This window comes from Rattus norvegicus, chromosome 5, assembly GCF_036323735.1.
Source record: "Rattus norvegicus strain BN/NHsdMcwi chromosome 5, GRCr8, whole genome shotgun sequence".
Classification (NCBI taxonomy): domain Eukaryota; kingdom Metazoa; phylum Chordata; class Mammalia; order Rodentia; family Muridae; genus Rattus; species Rattus norvegicus.
Window position 1 is genome coordinate 102,560,642 of NC_086023.1, and position 19,028 is coordinate 102,579,669.

The window sequence follows — 19,028 nt, forward strand, 5'->3', positions numbered from 1 at the left end:
TACAGAGCGAGGTGATGTCAGTGGTCATTCTTCTCAGCCTCAAGCAGAAGAACTATGAGTGTCTACAAACCTTAAGAATCCCAGAGAGGGGGTTGGGGATTTAGCTCAGTGGTAGAGCACTTACCTAGCAAGCGCAAGGCCCTGGGTTCGGTCCCCAGCTCCGAGAAAAAAAAAAAAAAGAATCCCAGAGAGACAAACCCATCCAACACCGCCAACCTCCACTTCATTGCTACCCTGCTCCTGAGTTGCCAATGGGCCAAGCTTGGCTTCCAGAAGCTTAACTCCAAGGAAGTCAAAAGGCATAAAGAAATCATTTCATAGTAAGTACATGCCATAGGGACACATGCTAAATACTGCCTGGGCATCTGTTGGCTGTCCTTGCTCTGTCCTCAAGGAGCCTCAGCCGCCACCTGGGACCTAGTTCCATTTTCTGTAGTGCTTTAACAGAGCCTGCAATATCTCTTCACTTTTTCCTTCTCCTCCTTTTCTCCTTTTCTTTTCTTGTGTAACAAATTAAACTATTTCCCATTAATCATATATTCAGGAAATGTGGGATTGGAAGGATTCAAATTTTAATGTCCAGAAAGAAGCCTCGCTTAGCCAGGTTGAGCGACAGCTGGAAACAGCTGAGTAAGCTGAGAACCCCTCTCAGGGAGGCACTGGGGCCCGGGCTGGTCAGACTCTCAGAGCTCATTGGTGGAAGATCTCACAGATAAGGTCAGGACCTCCATTTGACTCTAGATGGGGACCTGGTCAGAGTAATACTCTTTCCAGACTGTTCTCAGGAAAATGTATTTTTGTTGTTTTGTTTTATAAATACACTAGCTATATTTTATATTAGATTTGCAAAGCTTATTGTTTTAATGAATTCCAGAAGGGAACATGTCATTAGAAAAACATGCCACATAGCAAATGTGGATATGACTTGCTTTAAGATACTCATATTCAGAATGTTAAAACGAGCCCTCAGAGTGCAAATGGGCTACTGAGTTTGTTCCTTCTCACGTCCCCATGGAAAGCACATAGTAGGCATTTTCCCTATGATTTCAAGCAAGAACTTGCGCCTCTTTTAGGGAGACAAGAAAGCAATGTTTCTCCCCACTTTAAAGATTTATTTTTATTTTTATTATTTGTGTGTGTGTGTGTGTGTGTGTGTGTGTGTGTGTGTGTGAAATGTGTGTCACTTGTGTGTATACTCATGGAAGCCAGAAGAGGGCATTGGGGCCCTGCAGCTGAAGTTAAAGCGATTCAGAGAGGATGCTGGGAACAGAATTTGGGTCCTCTGGCAGAGCAGCATGTACCCTTAATTGCTGACCCATCTTCCCAGTCCTGTAGAGGTTTCTATGCTTATCAAGCACTCAGGAAGAACCCCAATGTGGGGATCCACAGAGGGGAGGGACCCACAAAGGGGAGGCACACAAGAGTTTGGACTTCTCATGCCAATGTGGCCATTCTAACTTGTCTCAGGATTGGCTTAGCCAATAGACACAGTGGGTCTAAAAGCTCTGAGAAAGGCAGGCATAGAGAGCACAAGAGCTCAACCCTAGATTGAAACTGAGCACTTACTGGGTGTGTAATGCTGGCTATGTTTGCATGCTCTTGGAATCTGCACATCCACCTGGGGGAATTTAAAAGTATACAGCAGTGCTTTTTTCGAAATGCAATCAGCCACTACACCTTAGGGAGTTGTGACATCAGTTAATTGAGCTTTAACCAACACTGTGACAAGATAGCACAGACTGAAAGTTTTAGCATCTCATTAATACTATCTTTTTTTAAGACAGGATAACTAAGTTCTAGGAGGAACAACTTGGAGGTTATTTAGGAGCAAGTGCCCAGAATCAGTCTCGTGTTTCTGAATCGGTCGCAATTCATTTTGTTTGTCTTCACCAGATTTGTGAGGGGTAATATTTTTTTAAAATAGTATATACAACACCCAAAGCTGGTGGTAAAAGAGAAATTAAGACCCACTCAGCCCTTTCTATAGAACAGACAATAGATGAGCATCTATTCCAACCTGAGGTAGGTACGATGGTGTCTTTACACTCATGAAGGAGCTGATGCTGAGAAGGAGAGGAGTCAAGGCACAAAGTCAGAGCCTGGACTGGAGTCATGTTTACCATGAAGAGCAGGCCTTTGTTATCCACCATGAAAAAGTGTTCATGGCCCTCCACATCATAAAGCAACCTGTCATTCACCTTCACTCCAAGAGGAGGATGCCTTTGCCCATAGTGTGTAGCAGGAGTGCTGGGGGGCAAACTTCCATCTACCCCCTCATTCCCATTAGTGCTGGGACCTTGTGTTCTCTCTTGGGACTTCATTCGATTCACTGGCTATCTCACTTTCCAGTGGATGAACCAGGGAGTGTGATGTCTGTTTCCCAGCAGCGACATTGCGAGTTTTAAAGAAATGCAGAGACCAAAGATCTTGCAAACATACTACACACTGTCCCCTCCCTCACCCAAGTGTTTCTCTCTGTGCTTCCTCCCAGGGGCATAAAATTAGTCACACTTCTCCCTCGCTTGGCAAGGGCTGCAGTGGGCTGTCATTCCTAGACAAAAGCCAGGCCAGGCTTTACACAGAATGGAAAACAGTCTTAGGGAAAGTATTCATATCACTAGAATGTCAGGGAATGAAAAAAAAATCCTGACTATCTCAAAATACGAGAAAAATAAAATAAAAAAATAACAGAATTCTGAAACAACTCAGAATATAACACTGTCCTAAGTAAATTACCAAATATGGCTGTCCATGCCATGTCGGAGTTCAAGACAAAACAAGGATTTAAACAGCATGTTTTGGGCTCAATATCTTACTAAAAAAAGCATTAAGTCTATTCCTGCAAACTGTCTGCACCTTTCTTGATCTTAGATACACTAGCCCTCAAGATTTCCCCCCTAGAAGTAAGGTAAAAATTCTTTATGTACTGCCTCCAGGAGACCTAGCCTCTTAGCCCGTAACAAAACAACACACTGCAGTTAGACTAACCTTTATGGAAGTTGGTCGACATTGCTTTCCCTTTTCCATGAAGGCTAAATAAGCGAAAGGTCTGGGAAACGGAACAAAAGACGGAGGTGAAGTCCTAGCCACATAGGAAGGAGAGCACAAAATATCTGCTTTTCTGTATGGAGGCTAGTTAGAACACAGATGAAACTGAGGTAAAACGAGGTTAAGTTCTAGAAATCTTTTCCTCTTCCACAGATTACCTCAAAGACAAAATAACTTCAGAAACATCCAGAAAAGTGGGGTTGGCAGTTCTCTTTACTCAGGTACAGTATGGAGGAGGTTGTCAGTCCAAATGGTGAGGGAGGGGAAGGGAGTGAGGGAGAGGAAGAACATGAGTGTACTGGACAGGCCTGGAGATTTCCTTTTTCCACCTTCCCCTACCCACTTTCCCCTTTTTCCTCCTGCTCTGTAACCTGGTAGAATGACCTGTGTCAGCAACTGAATCCTGATCCTCCAGGTTTCTTCTCCAAACCCTGGCAGAAGGGGACCCTGTTACCATAGCAACTCTTCTAAAGGAAACTTTAACTGGAGCTGGCTTACAGGGTCAGAGGTTCAGTCCATTATCATCATGGCAGGAAGCATGAGACCATCGAAGCAGACATGGTGGAGACAGAGCCAAGAGTTCTACATCTGGAAAATCAGGCAGCAGGAAAGACACTGGGGTAAAACCTCAAAGCCCACCCCCAATGGGACACTTCCTCCAACAGGGTCACACCTCCTCCAAGACCACACTTCCTCCCTGTGCTACTGCCTGGTGACCAAGCATTGAAGTCTGTGAGTCCATGGGGGCCATTCCTATTCAAACCACCATCACACTCACTCAGGTCCTGCAAGGTGGCTTCACTGAGAACCTCCACTGCAGGTCACTGTTCCTCTCAAACCACCTCTAGTCAGAGGCTCCCACAAACCCTTGCTCAGGTTCCATAATGGCCCAGGGAACTCAGAAAAACATTTTAGTCCCATTTAACAAATATTATAAAGGATACATTTTAGGAACAGTCAAATGAAAGACACATAGGGTAAGGTACAAGGCCTGAGAACCCAAGTTGGTTGGGCGGTCTAAGCATGCCTCCCTCCTACCCCCAGATCACAGCCTGCCTTGCTTCTCAGGGGAGGCTGGGGATGTCACTGAAAGTGACCCTCTGATCACCTTCTCACAAAAGAACCACCCTGAGCCTAGTGAGGAGCCCCATCTCAGGTAGCCTCACTAGCATAAATTTGGGTCTGATTAAATTAACAAAAGATACCTACCAATCTAGAAATTCCAAGGGTTTTAGAAGCTCTATGAGAGGACTAGAACCTGAAACAGAGAGGAAATATATTTCTTGTTATGTCACATGCAAACTAAATGTTATTCAAGTGTTGAATCTCATTACTTCATCATTGTTAAATGAATTTATAAACAGGACTTTCGGGACACAGGAATAAGTGTCACTCCGGATCTGAAATAGGAAGAGACAGGCTGGTTAGGAGAGGACGACGCATAAACAAATTCCAAGCTCTCTTCAGGTTTGGAATTTTTCCCAGTTCAGTTTTCCTAAGAGAGCTTAGCCTTACTTGGGACACCCGTGACCTGCTTTGGACTAGTCTCTATCTTAACTCTCAGCTCCACCACTGAGTGTAGGGGGGTGGGGGGCAGTCACCCAGCACAAGATGGAGGACATATTTTTCAAAGGAGAGGGTAAGGAATGGAGGACTACGCTCAAGAAGACGCCATTATGCCATTCCCATCTGCCCATGGCTACTGAGGCTCCGCCCTTTAACCAGGAAGTTAATTTAAGACTTGGTTGTATTCGCTTGGATGAATCTCAAATTTGGACCATTGGAATCGAATAAAAAGATGGTTCACCCCATAGTCCACTGGTGATGAGCGCTGATGGTTCGGAGACAGGGAAATCCTGATTGTCAGCCTCTTGTTAACTCAAGGAGAAGAAAGAGCAGGAAACAGCAGACATTAGGCTGCAGCCAGGATCAAAAAAAAGTAAAACACTCGGAAGGAAATAGTGTGCTCAGAAAGGGGACGGGAATGCAGAGGGGCTTCTGGAAGTGAGCAGGGGCTGTGGGCATTCAGAGGCAGAGATGCTCCAGGTAGAGCTGCTTAGGAAAAACTGTTATGCAGAGAAGATCTGGATGGCTTAGGAGAACATCTCCGGAGCAAGGAGCACCACCTCATACCCTGCCAGAGATGCAGAATGCTCTTAGGCATTTACGGTGTCGGTTACAACGGGAGAATGACGCTCGAGAGGCGGGGTCTGTGCGGAGGGAGTTTAGGACAGTTTTCTGTTGACCACACAAAGTTCAAAGAATGACCTGGGGAGTCTAGAAGCCTCGGCTTCTCCTATCCTCGGCCACTTATCTTGCTTGGCTTTTAGCCAAAGCTTCTTTCAACACATGATAAGCATTGGTCCCACATGGCTCAGAGCCCACCCCAAGAGCAAGAGAACCAATTCTCCTCAAAAGAAAGAAAGAGAGAGAGAGAGAGAGAGAAAGAAAGAAAGAAAGAAAGAAAGAAAGAAAGAAAGGAAGGAAGGAAGAAGAAAAGAAAGAGAGAAAGAAAGTAAGTTCGTTCTACATTTATCTTAAAGTCAAAAAAGCTTTGCCCAATGTGCCACATGGTTAAGTACTTGAAAATATTTTCCAATCTGACTTGCTAACATGACAATTGTGAGGACTAGTAATCTCTTGTAGTTTATGCAATAATAAGAATGTGCCCTTCCAAAGCTGGCTACCTTGGTAAGTGCCTACGATCTCAGTATTCAGCAGGCTGTGGCAAGGAGGTAGTGAATTCTAGGCTAGCCTGGGCTTCATAGTGAGACTCCCAAATTAAAAAAATAAAATAAAATAAAATAAAATAGAACCCTACATTAAAGGAGGGGGCACATAAGTAGCAATTAAACTTTAAGCAGTCATTAGTACCTGGGGAAAGCCTGGGATATCCTAGTTTAGCAATTTAACAGCCTAGCAATTAGACATCACATTAAAGGCTCCCAGGGTCCTATTGTGGCACAAGTCTGTGAGCTATGCTTGGACCAATATGAACATAAAGGCAGTAGCAAACCCGCCTAGATTATGAGCGTGACAGCTGCCTAGTCTGTTGCACTCTAAACCACAAAAAGCCTCCATTCGAGTGAGGTGGAAAATGGGGGAGAGGTTTCACCAGTGTCCCAACTGGAAAGTTTAAGGATCTGATAGCATGGAAAGTTTGCTCCAAGAACGAAGCCATCTGTACTGCTAAGAGGCTCCGGCGACTTGGGCATGTTTCTAATTGTTCTGATGTTAGAAGGCTCTGAAATGGATTTTTCTGCACCGCCCCCAGCTACCACTACTGCAGACGCCTTGGAGCAATGTTTATTTCGAAACCAAATCAAATCCATATGCCTGTCTTACTTAGACTTGAGTCCAAACTGTTTAGCTTTAATTTATAAGGAAAAGAAAACTTTTTTTTTTACAGAGATAGCAAAAAGAGGACATTTGCAAACTTTATTGAACATATTTAAACAACCAATACTCAAAATGGAGGGAGGAATCACCATTTAAACTGGGAGGAAACGGGAAGGGGGAGGGAGGGAACAAAAGCAATTAGGAAAGTTTTCCAGGGACGCTTAAAGTCTCCTTCCATTCAACTGAACATTCCCAACTGCTTTGAACTCTTAATTGACTGTTCGGTGTAACCGTCTTTCATTGGCATAAGAAAAGGGCACAGTTTAGCCAAGTGTAAATTAGTTTTGATACCTCATCATGATTGTTGGATTGCTTTAAGATATTTTTGAAATAAACTTTTTCATTCGAGGGACCAGCTTTTGATCACTAATCAGTCATAATGCTGAATGTGTTTATCTCTTGAAGGCGAGCCAAGTGCATTCAAGAAGTGGGACAGCTGTGATGTCTGTAGGTCCAACCCGAGACTGCTTTTCTAAGGCTCCCTTCTGTCCTCAGGGCAATGGGTTACCCAAGATAGTGTCCAAACAGAAATGTAATCACAGGATAGTCTAGAACTCCTTGCTAGGAGGGAGAGGAGAGCATAGAGTCAGGGAGGATACTGGGAAAGTGTTAAACCACTCAACGGTGAAAACTGATGGAGAAAGAGATAGCAGTGATGGGGGAGGGAATAAGAGAGACAGCCATTCGAGATGGAGAATCAGCAGACCTTGCTGATAAACTGGGAAGGTAAGGTTGACAGGGACGTCTGAGAATGGCATCAACTTTTTTACCTGGGAACTCAAGGGATAGGAATATTCTGCAGGATAGAGATGTATATAAAAGATTACGCTTGAAACAAGATTCAGGCAGACAATGGGTTTAAGGAACAGAACTGTTCCATTGATATTATAGATCACAGCTTGACATTGCTTTCCAGATGACGTTGGTATGAAATCTTTCGGTATCGCTAAGATATCCAGGCATGCTGGACTATTTATTTGCCAATAATTGACATAGTAATAATTTTGTTTGCTCACATACTTACTTCTTTGCTCATCAAATAAAAAAAGGGAAGAAAGAAAGTCTCTGCTACTGCTGAGCTGAGTTTTGGCAACCTCTTAGTGCTTTCTCAGAGAGCACCTGTGCGTCATTTCTCTTACATTGACTTCACTACCAAACTGGAAATCCTACACTAGAGAAATGTTATTAAAGAGGGAAGATACATGGCAAACAATTCTGCACTTAGTTACTTACCATGTTCAGCAGATAATTAAGCCTTGGCTGACTACACAAGCCAAGTCCCAAACCAGCACCGTGAGCAGTAAGTGAATGAGTAAGGAAGAAGAAAGCCTATGACCCACGTTGGGGCACAACTTGAAATGCTAAAGGAACAGGACGTGACAGAGAATTCCAGATATTCTCTATTATAAAGTGATGGGAAAATCACTGTAAAGGAACCATACGTATATAGTAATAATTACAGGATAGTAATGATTCTGTTAAGGGTCAAAGGGCAAGCCAAGGCATTTCTAAAAGGCAAAGCATATGGACCCGATGGGCTCTCTTATGGAGGTGCAGGGTCTGTGTCAACTGAGAACAGTTCTGCCTCGTTATTCAGAGCAACTTGGGTGGAGTGGGAGTAGGTGTGCTGTTCCACACAGAGGTGCATGACCTGGAGCTACATAATCGCAGGGTGACAGAGCAGACTTGCTGGCTTCTGCAGTAGGGACATGGGGACACCGTTAGAACACGAATGCCTTCTGCTTGGCACCAAACCTCTGCAGTCTGACGATCTCAGCACGCCACTCATGCCCCTAAGGCAGCATTCAAGTCAGTCCAGTGTCCAAACATCTCCGTAGAATGAGTGGAGCCATGCTCCTTCAGCGGCTCAGTGTGATATTTCGTCTTCTTCATTTTAAGAGATTTCTTTTCTCTGTAATTAAGATCATTAAAAACTTCAAGAAGTTGGCTGTTCTTGTTCTGTGGGCATGGGATTTCTGGTTTTGTGGCAGGAGACTTGCTTTATTGCCCACAGCACAGCAAATGGCACAATCATTTCAGGGTTTGCCTCAGCTCAGCTTGTTCTCCAAGGCCCATAGGCATAACATAAAGGAAACACATGGATGCTTGCACGCAGGGTCTCACACCAGGACAGGGACACCGAGCTCAGGAGGCTCCTAATCTTATTGAAGATTTTTGTTTCAGAAGGAAACATTACCACAAACTTGCCCATTGCAAATTAAGCCTTGAAAGTACAACCTAAGACTCTCTGACACCTCTCTCTCATGGTCCCATTCTCTTATCTAACTCCCCTTTCTCTCCTGAAACCAGGAGTAAAACAGACCCTTCCCACAGCATAGAACCCCAAATTCAGAAGTCAAACTGTTTCAAACCGTCTGCTGATTCAGGCCCCCCATAATAATGCTGTCATCCAACCTGGCTTCCTCCATGGCACCTAGGAGGAAGACTTGTTACCACCCCTGCCCTCAGAGGCCTGCCCTCCACAGGTTTCTGCTTTGGAAGACTGCTCTCTATTGGTATCCTGAGGCCCCACTAAGAGCTTGGAGGTGTACCAACTTCCAGCAACCTCTAGGTTGGCATTCTAAGGCTTGCCAAGGGTTTGCCACTTCTCTTCTTTGGTACCTAGCTGTCACCAAAAGTTAAGATTTTTATTTTCCTGTTTGTCACTCCTGCATGATGACCTTCTGTTTTCCTGTTATGAAGTCCTTGTGTATTCTCCCACTGCCCATTTCATTCTTGGAGGAGGGACAGGCAGGGATTCAAGGGAATCAACTATCTTACTAGGGTATTAAAGAGTATGCTCATGGGCTGTGGTTGCTGCTCACCAGTAAAGGAGCTTGCTGCTAAGCAGGATGAATTGGATTCCTGGGACCCACATAGTGGAAAGAGAGAACTGACTCCCAAAAGTCTGCTGGCCTCTACACACATACTGTAGCATGTATGTACCCACACACGTACACATGCACACGAAACAAGCAAATATATAAATGTAATAAAATTTTAGGTAAATTTGGAAAAAAATGTGGTCTTTTAATGACAGCAGATCTGGGATGTGAAACTCCTTTTGTTTTTATCTCTTACCTTGACATTTATGGTTTTCTCCTTAGAATCAACATGAGCCAAATGCATCTATTTTAATCTGTTATAAAAGAAACTTCATGCAAGGGCAGCCATGGATGTAACCTCAGTTCTTGAGAGGCTGAAGCAGGAGGATTGCAGTTGAGAGAAACCTAGAGTCTGTAGTAAATTCCAGGAAAGTTCAGGGTATATGGTAAGGCCTTGTCTCAAGAACAGCAACACACAACTGAAGAGTCCCTGCTGGGTATGGCGCTCTGGAATCAGAGGAGCTTCTTGGATTTGAGGTCATCCTTCACAGAGAACTGAAACTGTCTTTAGAAAACCATCCTGATCAGGGCATTTCCGACCTCACCAGCTTTAGGTTAATCCAGGAGACGTACTAAGAAAATGAAACTCAACTGTCCACAGTTGCAGGTCAGGAGCAGCAGAGATGGTTCAGTGGTTAAGAACACTTGCCTCTCCTGTAGAGGGCTGAGGTCAGCTCCCAGCACCTGTGTCACGTAGCTCGAAACTGTAATGGCATCTTCTGGCCTCTGTGGGCACCTGCCTGAGCACGAGCACACACACACACACACACACACACACACACACACACACACACACACACACTTCACTCGCACACTGTTTTAAGTTGCAGGAGCATTGAGATGTTTGCTATCTGGTTATTTAAAAGATAGGCATCCACACAGGTGACCTTGTGCAACTCTTACATTTAAAAGCCTTCACTCCCAGCAAACTCCTTGTGGAGATGGGAGTGGAGGAGCCACAGGGGCAGGTCCTTTTGTACAAAGGTCTGAAGAAAATGTTACCTTGGCCAAGAACAGGCTCACTATTGCTCTTAGCTCTAAGTTGGGAAAGTCAGCTACGAAAGGGGTGACATGTTCTTTGTGTCATCCTGTATTTTATATGAAATTCTCTTTTTTCTTTGTTTATCCATTTTAATTAATATATAAAATAATGGATTTCACTGTGATACTTTCAAATATGTGTATCGTTGCTCTTTGAGCAAATTCACTTCCCATTACCCTCTCTGTTCCCTTGCCGCTGGTCCTACCCTTCCTGAAGTAGTTCCCCCTGTTGTACATACTCAAATGTTCTGTGGCTAGTCTAATTTTAATCTGTGTACATTAAACACACACACATACACACACATATATATTGTGTTATGTATTATTTATGTATAGATATAAATACATTATACATAATGTGTATGCATACATTACAATTAGACCAACAAGAACAGAAACAACAATAAAAAAAATGGCAAGTTGTTGGTCAGGGGTGTCCTGGAGAACACAAAACAATACTGGCTGTTGTCATTGGTTGGTTTCCCACCAGAATTTGAGGATAAAGGCCTATCACTAAAGACACAGACTATGGTCAAAAGAAATGAAAGAATCAAGCTGGTACTGGAAAACTTTCTCTCTCCTGGCTTGCTCTCAGCACAGGATTTATGCAGGATGGCCACAGAGAAGAGCAGTCAACTGACTTGCCAATAGCATCTGGTGAGATACGCCCATGGGTACAATAGTGGCACAAATGATTTGTGGGTCTGTCCACAGGGGCTGGGGGAGAGGAGAGGCATGCCTACCACTGTAAAGGCAGCCAGGAACCCATAGCTGTGGGTCCCAGAGTGCCCAGGGTAAACCTACTATTATTGCTCTGCTAAATCTGCTAAGTAGACATCGTATCAGATTCCTCTAAATCATGACTCTTAGACTGATGCAGCTATCATGCCCCATCACGGAGCTTTCTTTGAGCAGTAGATAGTAGTTATTGAAGAAACTCATAACTGATCAGAGTGCAGAGAATGAACACCTGTAGGATGCTCGTCCATAAAATGGGACCTCTATGCCACATCCCCTCCCCCAAAGGCCTGGCCTTGAAATAGAAGGGAAAAGATTGTAAGAACGAGGAGTTGGAGAAGGTAGGTGCCAGTGTCTTCTGAATATATTCACTACAGTTATGAATTCACAACAGTAATTATTGTCTACTTCATGAACTATATATATACATATACACACACATATATATACATATATATTTTACATATACATATACATTTTACATACATATATGTATATATTCAGAGTTGCATTCACGTTTTTCACACAAAAAGGGTTGTATATGAAAACACTTAAGCTGGGCATCTCTGGCTGGGATGTAGCTCAGTGGGCAGAGCTCTTGTCTAGCATACACAACAATAAAGACCCAGCTTTCAGCACAACATAAAACTATCAATAATTCTAGCACTTGGAAATGGGAAAAAGAAAGATAGAGTTCAGAAGTTCAAAGTCATACTTGGCTAAACAGTGACTTCAAGAGTTCAAAATCAGCCTGAGAAACAAGAAACCCCATCTGGTTTGTTTTTTTTTTAAGCCTTCATCTATAGAGTTGATGTTTGAGTTCAATGATTTAAAACAAACACACACCGGGGGGAGGGCAGTAATGGGGGGAGGATCGGGACGGGAACACCCATATAGAAGGAGAAGGGGAGAGGTTAGGGGGATGTTGGCCCAGAAACCAGGAAAGGGAATAACAATCAAAATGTAAATAGAAATACCCAAGTTAATAAAGATGGGGAAACACACACACGCACGCACACACACACACACACACACACACACACACACACACACACAATCTAATCGGATGCTTAAAACTATGACGCTGTCTCAGTGGAAGAAGGCAGTCTTAATAGGAGTGTAGACACGTCAGCTATGTGAAAGTACCCTTGGCTGCTCAAACTCCTGAATGCAGCGGCCATCTAGTCGGTAGTCTCTGTGGGCCTGTGTTGTAGCGTCCTTAAAGGACATTCCAAGCAAACCCCACAGGTATAACGTGAGGGGCTCTCCCAGCCTCAGTTCCGACTCATTATTGGCTTTCCATTCATTGCTATTTCCCACGCTAACTCCAGGAATCGAGTGAGAGTAGCATATTTTTCAAGTGAATTTGAAGTTCTTCTAACATCACCGAGTCTCAAGAGCAACTGTACGTATTGGCATGGGACAAAATGGGATTTTAAAAGTAAAGTGAAGCTGTGGTGGGATGGCCAGAAAGCCACCAGATGTTGCTGTTACATAGAATATAAAGTGCTCTTTGCTAAACGTGCATGTGATTAAATGTTAGGGAACTACTCTCTCATTACAGTAATGGGGATTCTTTTTTTTTCTTACGAAGTTGCAGTTTTCCTACCCAGAGTCTCTTTGACTAAATGAATTTCGTATGTGCAATCAAAACATGTGTGTCACTGGACTTCAAGATAATTTGAGCAATTTCTGTTAAAAGAAACCCCCGTGGTAAACACTCTTTGAAAACGATTTCATGAAAGAGACATTTTAAAGTTATTATTTTAAATGTAACCATGCACCTTCGCTTTGGCTGCGGTACATTTTTCTTTTATGAAGAACATTTGTACTTAGACGCATGTCCGTATCTGTGTAGAAATTACGCTTCAGTTTTTGAATGATGGCCGGGCTTTATTTGACTGCAGGCGAATTCCAAAACTTCCTAAAAGTAAGACATGTTTTTTTCCTAAAAATATCAGTAGTAAGACACAGGAGGTAACTCCAGTTATGCTCTTTCTTCCGTCATCGGTAAGTGTTTATTGAGCACCTACCTTGTGTTAACTTTGTTCTCAGTACAGGGAGCCTCAGCTGCTGGAGTGTCCACATTTCTATAATCTACGCTATACCAAAAAACAAAATATCATGTGGTCCTAAGTGGTGTGGCACATACATTTGCCAACAAAAATTGTATTTCCAGTATAGAAGCGAAAGAGACAGGTTACAAAGAAGATGGTAGGATGAAAAATTTGTATTTGAAATGTAGATATATGAACTAAAAATTACTGAAGGCTCACTATCCTTAGGCATTATCCTCTATATTTCACATAAATTATTTCATTTCATCCTCGCTCCAGCCTGCAGTTTGGGGTTCATGTCATTGTGACCCTGCTTTAGAGAGAGATCATAGAGCAGCAATTAAGATACCGTAAGGTCCTCGTGAGTTTTAGAGCAAATCATTTACATTTGTTTTATGTGCACTGGTGCTTTGCTTGCATGTGTATCTGTGTGGGGGTGTCCGATCTTGGAGTTACCAGACAGTTGTGAGCTGCCACATGGGTGCTGGGATTTGAACCTGGGTCCTCTAAGAGCACTCAGTGCCTTTAACCACTGAGCTCTATCTCCCCAGTACCCTATCATGCTTCTAAAGTCATAAAACTTCTAAATATAAAAGACTTGAGTTCGTTTCAGGCAATTTGGCTCTGGAGCTGTGTAGTTGGCTGATACGCCATTCTGAGTTGTGAGCAGGACTAAACCACGAATGTCCCTGGAGAGGTAGAGAACAGCTATTTTCCACAGCCCTCCCCTCAGCTGCCACTAATTAACACTTTGTGCAGTTGAATTATTTTAAAAAACCTAATGCATTCATATTAGTATGTTGTATTAACTAAACAGTGCATCCACTCACAGCCATTTCCTATTCTAAAATCCAACCCAAGACCCCGGGTTTCATTAACTTTCACGTCTCTGTCACAACTCCTCAGTATTTGTCATTAATGACCCTGACATCCGTAAAGAGTCTTATTTGTAGAATGCCCGTTAACTTGAATTTACTTGGTATCTCCTCGTGACAGGACACAGACTTTTATATATTTTGAGCAGTGATGACTGTGAGAAGCCAGACTATCTCACTAGGAGGAACACTGTGCCCCCTTCCTTACTACAGATGTTAACGTCAATCTTCTCTCTAATGTGTTCTTCGTAACAAACGCACATCTTTTCCCTCTGTGCTCCTCTGCTGAGGACTGCACAGAGATATTCCAAGACCCAGCTGTTAGCTTTGTGTCTAAGCTCCACCCCACAGTTACCTAGCAACAGCCAAGGGTGCCTGACTCACAATAAAAGGGGCTGCTTGTTCCCTCAGCTCTCTCTTGTTCTTACCTCCCCCCTTCTCCTCTTGTCCCTTCCCCCTCTTTCCCCATTCCCTTCCCCCTTCTCTCTCTCCATGTGCTCATGGCTGGCCTCTACTCCTCTGCTCTCTCTCTCGCTCTCTCTCTCTCTCTCTCTCTCTCTCTCTCTCTCTCTCTCGCTCTCTCTCTCTCTCCCTCTCCCTCCCCCTCTTTCTTCACTCTACCACCCTCTCAACTCCCCTCCCCATGCCCTAAATAAACTGTATTCTGTACCATACCATACCATCCTGTGGTTAGTCCCTCAGGGGGAAGGGATGCCTCAGCATGTGCCCGCTGAGACCCTTTACCCCACATCTTACCACACATCCACCAAACAAATTCCCTCTCTCTTTATCTTTTTATAAAACACAACACCAGCAACTATACCCAAACTTTTACCCATCAACTTTAGCATCCATTGGTAGAACTTGCCTGAAGCCATCATTGCTATGGTATTTTAATGGTGACTTTGCTCGATATCTTTGTTTCTTCTATATTTGCTTATTTTTATCTTTTGAAGAGTCCCTTCCTCCCTATGTTTATTTTCTTAATTCTTCATTTATAGCAGTGCGGATTCACAGACACTTATCTCTGGGTTCTAACTCAATGATGGGTTAGTGTCATGAACTTGTCAGAATCTCCCGAGAGAAGAGCCTGCAAGCAGCCTGTTAGGGGTTATCTTGATTGTGCTAAGTGAGATGGGAAGCCTTAGGTGCTGTTCCCTGGACGGTATGCCTGGGATGGGGGATGATGAGCAGATTCACCATTCTCTACTTTCTGAGTGAGAACGCAATCTGAGCTCTGCTGCCTGACTCTCCTAGCTTTCTGGACTGCACAGCAGAATCACCCTTTCTCCCAGAAGCTGCTTTTGTCAGAGTATTTTTATCACAACAATTAAAAGAAAAGTTCCTTTCTCTCCCTCCTTCCCTCTCCTCCTCTTGCTCCTTCCTTCCATCCTCCTGCTTCCTTTCTTTACATTCTGAGCCAAGACGCTCCAGGCTCGGCCCTCATTCTCCTAACTCTGGAATAAACCACTTCTCCAGTGAGCTCTGATCCCCATCCCAGGGAAATGAATGGGATTTAGATGGCAAATGTGTGTTGTCTGAGCTCACTGTGGCTAGACTGTCTCTACATCTAGGCCTTGCCATTGGACACAGTTGAGAAATGTACACGGGGAAGTCAACCCTCACTTATCCTGCACTCCCTCCCTCCTCTCCCCTCTGCTGCCCCTGCCTCCCTCTCTCTCTCTCTCTCTCTCTCTCTCTCTCTCTCTCTCTCTCCCCTCGTGTGTGTGTGTGTGTGTGTGTGTGTGTGTAAATTTTAAATTGATATCTCAATTTTCATCTTATAAATTATATTCTCCCTTTTCAGATAATCAAAACTGGCATGGCATGAAAAATGATTTGTGTTATCTGGGTTTTGTATTTATTTATTCAATGCTAATATCCACACAAAATACACACAGAATTTCTAACCCATACCTCTCTAAGAAGCGAGCTTACTAACTGAAGTGCGCTATTCATACCCCATTCTTTTGTTATCAACCTCACAGCACTTGGTAAGAATGCTGTTAACCAGTACCAGTCTTCCCTGAGCTGTTAGTGCTCCTTCTTTAATGGAGCCGAGCTGTTACTATTTGTAGTCTGCGTTGATTAATTTTGCACTGTTCTGATAGAATTGCTGACCAAGTTATGAGATTTATTTTGGCTCATGGTTTCAGAGGGTATCAGTCCATCATGGAGGAAAAAGCCCCACAGAGTTCACGGCAGAAGTGTGCAGTGGAGGTTCCCCGCAGCACAGCACCAGAAAGTAGAGAGAGTGTCCAGAAACAGGCTCCTAGACCTAACCTTCAAAGCATGCTCCTAGCAACCTAATTTCGCCAGCTAGATCCCACCATACCTCATTGCATTCTGGGTGTTTTGTTACATCCTTAGGGATGTGCAAGCCTGTGGATCTGACAGACGTGTAATTATGAATCAGTCACCAGAGTTAAGCTACAGAGCAGCTGTCAGTAACTGGGACACTTCCCTCCTGCTGCCCGATTTGAGGCGGCTCTCACCCATTGACTTCTCACAGCAATCGCGTCCATCTTCACCTTTGCAGCATTGCTGTTTCCAGAATGGCATGGGAGTGGAATCATACAGTGGGTGGCCTTTGGAACCTGGCTTGTGTTCATCAGGAGAATGCATCTATGAGCCATTCATCTTGTGAGTCATTAGTTCCTTCTCTATTTCTGAATCGTATTGTCGTGCAGCCTGCCAGTAGTGCTCTGTTGAAGGGCATCTGGGTTTACCATGGGTTTATGAAATATAAATAAAAATACCAAAATCCTTAGCACTTTTTGTAGACTTGAGTTTCCATTCATTTTTCAAAGTACCCAGGAATGAAGTCGCTCAATCATGGAGTAAGACTTTAAGTAAATGGTAAATTACCACTGCTTTCCATGACTGAACCACACTGAATTGCAACAGAAATAATCTGAAATGTATCCCTCTAAGAGGAAATTATGCAGCCACAACAATTTTGTGGATGAATATTCATAGGCAGACGTTTACAAATTTTAAAACCAAGTTATGAAACATTACAATACAGAGCATTGAACATGGCTGGCACATTTTCATTGAATATGAAACAATGTTTTCTTCAAAAACCATAATTTTTTTCTTATAACATTATATTAAAAGGCCATGCACGGACTGGAGAGATGGCTCGGTGGTTAAGCGTACTGACTGCTTTACCAGGGGTCCTGAGTTCAAATCCCAGCAACCACATGGTGGCTCTCAACCATCTGTAATGGGATCCAGTGCTGTCTGGAGACAGTGACAAATATACTCACATACGTGTAATAAATAAATCTTAAAAAAATAAAAAATAAAAAATAAAAGGCCATACGCTATTAATTCTACTCAATCTTTGCTGTTGAATGGTCTATCACATTACTTATAACTTTTTAGTGATATGATAGTATTTCATATGTTAATTCTTATACATATTTATGTTTGTCTTTATTGTTGTTCTGCGCATGTGGCTTTGTTGAGTTGGTTCTGTCCTTCCACCTTTCTATGGTTCTGAGAATTCAAATCAGGTGTCAGGCTTGCAGTCTCAGCTAGCAAGTACCCTGACTACTGAGCCACCCTGTCGGCCTCTAGTGATATCTTACGAGTGTGGTGACTGGCGAGAGGTGAAAACATGACAGACATTCTCAAGCTACATTGCCAAAGGCCCCAGGATTCTCCAACATGCAACAGAACTCTCCTGGTTATGGTCTGATATGGAAACACCCCACAGGTCCACGTTCTCATTGCTTGTCCCAAGGAGTGCTGTCCTTGAGAGGATATGGAGTCCTTTGAAAGTGGGGCATAGCTGGCAGAAGTAGATCACCAAGGATATACATTTGAAGGTTATACCCAGACCCAGTTCCTGCTGTGAACACTCTGCTTCCTAATGTGTGAGGGATCTGTCATGACTTCTGCCAGGCCTTCCCCACAATGACCGAAACCCTCAGAAACAATAAGGCAAAATAAACCACTCTTCCACCAGATGTGTCTTTCACCTATTGAAGTCATCATCAAAACAACTGATCCAATTCCAATATCTTGTGTGGCTTTAATTCCCAGCCTTCAGTCTTCCTGCTGTCTACTCAGTCCTTTCTCTGGTCTAACCATTCATATCACTCCAAGCCTTGAAGTCCGATCACTAACACCTGGTATTAAAAAGTAGAAATTCTGAATGGGATTACAGTCTTTATAATTAAAGCCCAGAGACTCCTTAGTCATTCCAACAAAAGAATATATGACAAGAAGGCACCATCTACAAACCAGAAAGCCAGGAAACTGGCCCTCACCAGACACAATCTACCAACACCTTGGTCTCAAGCTTTCCAGATGCTAGAACTGTGAGAAATTGCTCTCTGGCTATAGGCCTGTGGTGTTTTCTTAAGGCACCAACAGAACAACATGCCCCCCTTTTCCTTTCTGCAGAGATCCCCTGGGAAATGCACTTTCCTGCACTATCTATGTGGCCTGAAGAGAAAGGAAAGACTGTCTTCCTGGATTGGAGTTCCCAAGAGTGAGCAGATGTACTCCTGTTGATCCCCGAGTTCTCTTTCCGGTAGCTGTTCCACATCTGTTAAGTGTCAACATGTCACTCCCTTGCCTCGTTCACGTTTTAATCACTTTTTATTATTTTAAGATGTTCCGAAGAGTCAGAAATGGAGCCTACTTTGCAACTTTTGGAAGCTTTCCCGAGCCAATAAACATGTGGTTCGCTTTAATCTAATCGGAAATGTTTAAGTATCACATTGAAAATCATTAGGAAGGTATGAAGCATGGAGCCAGCCAGAAGGCTGGGTGAGCGGAAGTGCTCACTGTGCAAACCTGATAACATGAGTTCAGTCCCAATATCCCACAGTGGAAAGAGGGCGATGACTCCTGCAAGCTGTCCTTCTGACCGCCACACATGCTCTGTCCTGCACACACCACACTCACGCATGCACACACACCATATGCACGCACAGTAAATATAAGTGATTGAAAGGATAAAAAAGAAA

General features: G+C 43.5%; 2 long non-coding RNA genes across 3 annotated transcripts; one reads left to right on the forward strand and one right to left on the reverse strand.

Annotated features, from left to right (window-relative positions):
• Positions 1-373: 373 nt before the first annotated feature.
• LOC102552278 (uncharacterized) lies at positions 374-4,992 on the reverse strand. 2 transcript variants are annotated; one of them, XR_005504820.2, is made up of 4 exons: positions 4,856-4,992; positions 4,258-4,306; positions 3,547-3,636; positions 374-3,049 (listed from the first exon to the last, which is right to left on the reverse strand). It is a non-coding gene; the product is annotated as an uncharacterized LOC102552278 (long non-coding RNA). The 2 variants fall into 2 exon arrangements; XR_354097.5 differs by lacking the exon at positions 374-3,049 and having other exon boundaries at positions 3,244-3,636.
• A 115-nt stretch (positions 4,993-5,107) lies between these two features.
• LOC134479004 (uncharacterized) lies at positions 5,108-18,752 on the forward strand. The gene is made up of 2 exons (XR_010051855.1): positions 5,108-5,563; positions 18,460-18,752. It is a non-coding gene; the product is annotated as an uncharacterized LOC134479004 (long non-coding RNA).
• The last annotated feature ends 276 nt before the right edge of the window (positions 18,753-19,028 follow it).